General features: G+C 46.6%; 1 long non-coding RNA gene across 1 annotated transcript in view; it reads right to left on the reverse strand.

Annotated features, from left to right (window-relative positions):
* Window positions 1-2,979, reverse strand: part of LOC120239048 — an 11,984-nt gene extending 9,005 nt beyond the window's left edge. Inside the window, exon 1 of the long non-coding RNA XR_005530346.1 lies at window positions 2,914-2,979. This is a non-coding gene — a long non-coding RNA (uncharacterized LOC120239048). The remainder of the gene's footprint in view (window positions 1-2,913) is intronic.
* Between the last annotated feature and the right edge of the window lie 5,525 nt (window positions 2,980-8,504).

Raw genomic sequence — 8,504 nt, forward strand, 5'->3', positions numbered from 1 at the left:
CCCCCCCCCCCCCGCCTCAGTAAATTGGAAGGGAGCGTTTGGAATAAAAGCCTTACTTATCCAAGGTAGCCTAGGTTTAAAAGGATCAAAATACCAAATAATAAAAACTGAATGCTTTTTCCAGCACTGAAAACTCTGTTTGCATGTACACAGTATCAGGTATTTTTGTTATGCTTTCAAATTCATTATCTCATTAGATTTTCAAAACAACCCCGTGAAGCACGCAAGAAGAAAATGCTCATGCCCATTTTACAGATGGTGAAATCGAGACACGGATGAAGTCTCCTGAGGTGAAGCCGTTTGATTAAGGTCACACCGTTAGGAATGGTAAAAAGAGAAATAGCACCTAGCGGTCGGTTCAGAGGTCAACACCATCTTTCTGGAAATCTTTGTGGAGAAAATGGAAAAAATACAGATGCCTGGATTCCCTGGAGAAGCTTTAAAACTTCTTGAGCTCCTGAGACCTTGTAAGTAAGAATCGATGTGTGCAAGATCGATTCCCAGGAAGGCCCATCCCCTGGGGGGAGCGGGGCAGTTAGGCTGGCACGGTGAGCCGGCGTCTGGAAGCCAGCAGCCGAAACAGTAATGCTTTGTTTGTGGTTGGAAAAGGGTTTGAAGGCACATGCCAGCCAGGACAAATGCCATAGCCCACCAGCTGGGGCCCCCACCCATCAACCACGCTGCCACTCCTCTTCCCCCATCCAATCCACCCTCCAAATGCAACCAGCAAGAGCTTGCCCCACCCCTCCTCACATGCTCACAACCCCACTTAAACCTCCCTGAGCTTTTCCAGACCCTTAGCCTGGCCAATAAGCCCTGCCTGATCCAACAGCATTATTTGCCATTCTCTGTTCCCTAGTCCCACATGCCTTCTTTAGAACTGCAGAGATTCCCTCCTACCACAGGGCTTTTGCACCTGCTCCTGTGGCTCCCCATCCCACTGCCCCGCCCCTTCCTCCACCGCCTCCTTCTGATCTCAGCATTATTCTTCAGGGAAGTCTTTCTCAACTCCCAGTCGAGGGCAGAGTCCTTTTTTATATCTTCTCTTTCTTCGGTGGTTCTCGTGGTTCTCATCACTGACTGTAATTGTGCACTGAAGGGTGTGGTTCTTTTATTTAGGTCTATCTTCCCTCCCCACCAGCACTGGGCTTCTGGAGACCAGGGACCATGTCTCCGTGTCTGCCCTGCTCATCAGTGTCTTCTCAGTGCTTGGTGCTCAGTGAACACGTGTGGGATGATGTTGTAGGATATGTGTGACGGGAAGGGCCAGGAACCTGCTGGAACTCTTGATTCCCGGGAGGTAAGATGTTTTTAAAAGGCCAGTTCGAGGAAGCCAGTTGAACATCAGTGCCCCGTCAAAGTGCAAAGTCACTAGGTTTTATTGCCAAGTAACATGCACAGCTGACACTCTCGACTTTGTGCAGCCCATAATCCCCACCCTGACCGTGAGGGACTCTCACAGTCTTCGTGATCTCTGTTTTGTTTGAATTTTTCTGAGGAGAATTATGTTTATAATCTGCAAAGGCCATAAAGAGAATATTTGAAGTCTGTAAGAACTGGGTAAGGCTCTAAGATGACATTAATTCTACCTCTAAAAATCATAATTTGGAAAGAAGTAGAATGTAGTTAATGTATGTTTTTTATTGAAGGTATTTAAGGAAGCGCTAGAAATGTAATTGCAGGTTTTCTGGGCATTCTAAAGTTAAGAAAAAGAGATAATGTTATGATTCAAATGTCCTCATTACCTTCATACCGCTGATGCCAGCAGGCCAGGTCTAAGGACCCTGTGGACCCCATAGGACCAGCCAAGACGGTCTTTGGTTTCATGTGGGATGGAAATCAAATGTGAGCCAGCAGAAGGGGAAAGCGGAGTTTACTGAAGATACAGAGAGAGCAGATGACAGATGGACTCAGTGTCCCAGAGACTCAGAAAGGAAAGGAGGGAGTCTCTCCTTTGCCTGGGGTGTGGGGTTTTTATTGGCGATTGTGGTCTGGTGCCTGTGTCCCCTCAGGCATCTGGAACTGATCAGAACAAGGACAGTGTCCCGGTGTCCTTTATAAGTCCCTTCTTCCCTGAAGCCAGGGGTCTTGGTGTTGAGACTAGAACAGTGGTCTGGATATCCAGCCAGGGGTCTGCTGGGTGATTCCTTAGATATCATCTAGTGTGCTGGAAGCCTCAAATGATATCATTACCTCTGTGTCCCTTACAAGGAGGACAGATGCGATGTGCATTACAAGGCATGCGTAGAGGGGGGCAGAGTGCTGGGTCCTGGCAAGAATCGAAGCCAGAAAGGGGAGCAAAGGAAAAAATGGGCTTTTTTTTTTTTTTTTTTTTTATGGGATCCTTTCAGTTTCCATCTCACCACAATGTGTTGTTAACTTTAAGGGACCCAGCAGGGAATTTGAGAAGTGGACCACAAAGACACAAGTATATTCTCAGAGAAAGGCAATGGCCTGCTGGTCTGATTGATGGTGTCTCCTGGGATAAGTAAATGGAGCCCAAATAGGAGGCTGGTCCTATATGCCAGGTGGTACCAGCCCTCCAGCCCTCACCACTTCCTTCCCCAACTCTTGCTTCACCCTAGTCCCCCAGTACAGAAAGGAAGGCCAACGATGGCATGAGATTATTTGGTTTTTCACAGCACTGGTGGTTTTTTAAAACCCAAAGATTTAGTGTGTTTTGGTTTGGCCACTTCAAAGAACTGCTGTCTGAAATGATGGCACTAACCTAACTTACCTGAGATTGTGCCTCCCCTCCCCCTGCAGGCATCTAGATTTTGGCTCACTTCTGGCTTCTCACCGGTGAGAATCTCTGGTTGCTTGGTTATTAGAAAAAAGCATCAGAGAGCTATTAAAGAATCTGTGCTTTCTGTTGGGCAGGAATAGAGCATTCAATAATGGCACAGGACTCACTGGCCCCAACTCAGTCAGGTGATTCTGGCTGGGTGAATCCTGCCACGTTCAGGTGATTTTTCTCTCTTTACCTCTGCTGGACCAGATCCAACGGGATCCTACCTGTGAACCAGTAATTTGAGTAGTTTTGAGTGTTAGAGTGGCATGGGGAATGGAAGGAAAAAGTTTTAAGCACAACAAATTTTTGGAAACTCAGAGAAAACAGTAGTTCCTGTATTCAGTGATTAGGTGGACTGGGAGACTGGCAGGCAGATAACAAGACACAAGGTGGGTCAGTTTACTCTTGGTTATGCAAGCATGGGCCTAGCCCTTATTCTGAAGTGTATGTATCTACCACTTGATAAATATTCTATTGGTTGGATGGGTAGATAGATGGGTAGATGGGTGGTTCAATGAGTGGATGGGTGGGTGGATGGGTGGATGGGTGGGTGGATGGATGGGTGGATGGGTGGTTGGATGGGTGGATGGATGGGTGGATGGATGGCTAGATGGATGGCTGGATGGGTGGATGGGTGGGTGGATGGATGGGTGGATGGGTGGTTGGATGGGTGGATGGATGGGTGGATGGATGGGTGGATTGGTAGATGGACCATGAAGCTCTACTGTCAGTGTTCATTAACTGTGGCAGACACTGTTAGTGCCTTGCCTGTATTCTCTTTGTTCTCTCTTCTACACCCAAAAGGCTACTTATTTCACATACCTTCCACTCTGTCTCTGTGAGCCTTTATCTGGCTGGGGGAGCGTATGAGGCCAGTGAGCCAGAAAAGGACAGTGAATGTTCTGGAAGTAGACCTCAGTCAATAGTAGATGGGGACTTGGTGGGTAACCAGCTCAGTTGCATATCACTGGGGGGGTGGGGCAGGGCATGTCTACACAGTGGGATTAACCCCTAGTTGCCTTCGGTGATAACTGGTAACACATGCTTTAGTGCCTTTCTTTGCTCTTCCACTGTTTCCTGGGATCATCTTCCAAATGAACTACTGCCCTTGAATCTGTGTTTTAGGATAAGCTTCTGGAGAACCAAACTAAGACACCCATCTCATTGACTGCTCTGTATGTGTGACCAAACTGTCCCCAGGTGTCACTCTTAACCCTCTGTTTAGGACACAGAGGGTTAAGAAAAGCACACTTGAGCCACACCTCATTTTAATAGTATTGTACCCTGTCCAAGTGCAAAATCACTAGGTCTGATTGCCCAGTACTGTGCAGGGCCGACATTCCCGACCTTGGTGATGTCAGTAACCTCCAGCCTGAGCCAGAGGGCCTCCCACAGTCTTCTTTGTCAATGTTTGGTTTGAGTTTTTATGTGGTGCATTATTTAACCCACACCTAATTGGAATAGTATTAAACTCATTCTTGATTAATTCTCTCTGGAAAATCTCATCTTATTAAGTACTTAACAGAAGTTCAGCTTCATTATGGGAGCTGATCGGATTCTGTTATTTAATGACTGAAAGGAGAATGAATGTCAGACACCCAGATCCGTTTTTCTGGTCAACCTCCTTTGACAACACAGTTTTCCTAACTTGAAGGCAGTCACGTTTGTTAAAAGAACAGCCCTTTTAGCTTTTCTCTGATAATGAAGTATCTAAATTCCCTACAGGTCCTCAGAATACCTATAACAGTGTTTAGCAACACTTTGAAGTAATGGTTTCTCCACCCTAAGTGTGCACTGGAATCACCTGGGAGCATTTATGTCCACGGACCCCTGGTCCTGCTCCAGACCAGTCAATGGCAGTGTCCAGGCAGCTGTAGTTTTAAAGTTCTCCAGTTGGTTCTAACATGCAGCCAGGGGTGAGGACCATTGACTTAAGGGCACAGAGCCTGTAGGAGACCATGGACACCAGCTGCTTCAGGAGCCGCCGCTCTGGACAAAGCAGGAAGAACCAAAAATGTCATCGGGGGCAGCCCCAGGTGACCCCGCACATGCCATAATAATACAGTCATTGCATGTGTGGCCTGCTCCACACTATACTCCACCCTCTATGCATGCGTCGCTCCTGTCAGGAACCCATGCTCTAATGAGAAAACATCCACCACAAAATAACCTTTTGTTCCCAGAGCATAGCAAAAAAGTCTCTTCCCCAAGGAGATTTCAAATCAGGAATTTTATCTTCTCATTTGAAAGCTTGGGCAGTTGAGCCTCATGCATTTTCATTCCCCTCTCTTCCAATCTGAGTAATTTTTGCTCCTGGCTGAACCTCCGGATATTTTCTCAGCCTTGGTGGATGCGACTGCCTTTATCCCTGGGGCATAATTCTAGAGAAGGAGTTCCTCGAGTTCCCAGAAACAAACAAAAAATTTGAAAAAAGAAAAGAAAGAAAATGGGACCCATAAGCCGTGACATCAGTTTATGACTGCCCTCCATTAAGCCTGCCCCTTAATGACCTTGGCGCCTCCGAGGACTTTTGAAAGGCTGATAATGTTCTCTCATAAAACTTTAAGAAACCATGGTGAGCATTTGGGACTCCAAGCCAAATGGCAACTTAATTAAGTAGGCCCATGAACTTTCAAACATGTTTATATACTTTGGTGTGTACCTCCATTTTTCCGAGGGGACAGTCTCACACTCTCAGGTGGGTATGTGACTCCACAAAATTTTAGAATTAGCAATTTCATGTCCAATGAAGTTCGACATGAAAAACTTATGTTGCAACTTCTACACACACTGGGTCTCCTTCCTCACTGTTTTCTTATTTCTGACCTCTTCCTCTACCTTCAACCTTCATCATGTAGGGGCTCTGGAATGCCACTACATGCAAATTCCTGGTCTCAGAAATGGGGATCTACGGCCACAGGGCTCCCAGACGCCAAGGGTCAAGGAGACCAAGTTATTCCAGTGTTCCGGGACCAGCAGTTCTTCAGAATTGAAGATCTAGCACAGGCTTTCAGGTGGCCTAGGGGGTCCCTAACAATCACTGTCCAAAACTAACATACTTGCAGGCTAAGGAATGGGTCAGTGAGAGTGGATGACCTTGCTCTCTTTTGCAAGTTTATGTGATTATTTTCTTTCCGTGCATCCTTACAAAGGCATGACAAGGTGGTCATCTGTCACTTCAGGCTTTGCACCACATCAAAGCAGACACCCATTGAGCTGAGGGAGAAAGAATGGCAGCCTCCACCCTGACATACATTTCATTCCCCTCTCCCCTTGGAAAGAAAGGTCAAACCTTCTCAGTAACACTTTTGTGATGGGGGAGGGTATTAATAATGTCTCGCCCCCCCCCCCCACCAAGGGAGGGAATACAGGTCTCTGTAACTAAGTTCCATAAAGGTGAGGGGGACTGTGAGTATGCGAGAAGGCATGCAAGGGGCACAAGGAGAAGGGGCCAACATCTACTGACTGCATAGACTGTTCCAGGTATGTGTTAGATCCCTTCTCCATGATATTGCTTACAGGACACGCTCAAACAAGGGAGCACAGAGCCAAACTGTAGGGCTGGAAAAGTCCCCAAACCAAGGGACTTACCCCTGATAGGGGCAGAATAAATTTTCTATTGCCCGTGACAGTGACTGCCAATTGTGCCCCAGGATTTCATCCTTTCTTCGATAGCAGCAACTGTCCAGTAGAATTTTCTGTGATGATGAAAATGTTCTATATCCACATAGTCCAGTACAGCTGCCATGAGCCACATGTGGCTATTGAGTACTTGAAATGTGGCTTCACTGACTGAAGACCTGAATTTGAAATCTTATTTAATTTTAACTCATTTAGATTTAAATAGCCACATGTGGCTAGTGGCTGCCAGTATTGAATAATGAGTTTTAGAGTAGCCTCAAGTGTTAGATGGGCATGCGGTCATCTGAAATAACAACTATGCTTCACAGCCTCTTTTGCAGGCCTATAATTAAGTCTTGACCAATAATGGGGGTCAAGACAGACAACTTCCAGGTTATGTCTGAAAGGGAAGAAGCATGGCCCCTCACCCCCAGTGCCTTCTTGCTGGTCGGACAGGGATGTAGCCATGCACCGTCTGGAACCGAGTGATGAAGACATCACCTTAGGGGTGGCAGAGCAATAAAATAAAAGGAACCCGTGTCCCCAAGAATGACATCAGGTATCGGTTCCTCAATTCCAGCTCAGATATCTACATGTGAGAGCAACTAAAATTCTGTTGTATTTAAGTCATTGTCATTTTGGGTCTCGGACATTAAGCCACATATCCTATCCTAACTGATAATACTGCCCACCTCTCTCTCACAGAGACTGTGGGGAACAAATGTCCTAGTTATGATTTTGATCATGTGGTTTCAAAGCTTCTGCCAGGTCTTTATACAGCTTAAGGGCAGAACCCTAGAATAAGGGGTCTCTGCTCAGCAAAGCACTTTGGTGAGCTGGCAGATCTGCAAAGGTAGACCTGTGTTTAGCCAGGAGAAAGCGATAGAGAGTTAGAGGCTATGCATCTGAAGGAAGTTTGAGTTTGGAGGAAGACGGGCTTCTGGAGAGGGAAAGAGGGCCCAGAGAAGGAACAAGGAGAGACCTGAGAAAATCAGGAAGGGCCTGAAGGATGATAGGGCCAGCAGGGGATTTCCCAAAGTGACAATAATTGATGTTGTTCCCGTGCTGTGCTGTGACCTTCCAAATACTGCTGCACACCACAGCCTCTTGTTGATGGGGCTTTGGAGAAAATGAAGGAATTAGAACAGTGTCCAGCATGAGACAAGGTAGTATGATCATGGGCTCATAAGGAGCCAAGACACAGGGTTAGCTCAAAGATGCAACAGAAGCCAGAAATCTGAGCGAGAGGTGACTATGACACAAATAAGCACCTTTAGCGTCCCCAGAGACATCATGGCAAGGAGCATACTGACTTCCACCACTCTGCCACCCTGCTTGAATGTTAGAGAAAAGTGTCACCCCAACAAGTCTATGTAGCCTGCGACATCCAGGCAGCTGACACTTGGATTTGCACTTCCCTACAGCACCATCTTTCTCCTGGCCTGCTCTCAAAGACCTGACAGCTGAGATGGGAAGAGAAACAAATGTTTCCCTCATGCTTTCTCTGCCCTGGCCTGCATTAAAGGAGATCTGCTCCCCCTTAAATCTAGAGTACACAGTCCTTAGGAGAAGTGAGAAAATCTGTCATCGGTCCGAGGGCCAAGATGGAATAGTGAGCCAGGTGGTTGGAGACATAGGGAACAGGAGATTGGGAACTCTGAGTTTAAGATGGGCCAGAACTCATCTCTCAACTGGCTCCTGAGGCAGAGCATATGACTCGTGCACGAAGGTGTTTGCCGTCATGACTGCTAATAGTGACATTTGTGTTCAACATCCGGGTATACTCTGTTTACACTTGCTCAAGTAATGGAATTTTGGGAAAGGGGTTGGGCGTTTCTATGGCAACCTCCTAAATAGGATCCTACCACAGCTTTAGTCATGTTAAGAAGTAGACTGAAGGGGGGTGATGGGCATGGAGGAGGGCACTTGTTGGGATGAGCCCTGGGTGTTATATGGAAACCGACTTGACAATAAACTATGAAAGAAAAAAGATAAAAATAAATGAGAAGAAATAGACTGAAGGTTGGGATCCACTGGGGAAAGAACATTTGGGAGTAATAATCACTCAAAACCACTGAGTGCCTTCTATGTG

The sequence above is a fragment of the Hyaena hyaena genome, unplaced genomic scaffold (assembly GCF_003009895.1).
Source record: "Hyaena hyaena isolate Hyena2069 unplaced genomic scaffold, ASM300989v1 scaffold_224, whole genome shotgun sequence".
Classification (NCBI taxonomy): Eukaryota; Metazoa; Chordata; class Mammalia; order Carnivora; family Hyaenidae; genus Hyaena; species Hyaena hyaena.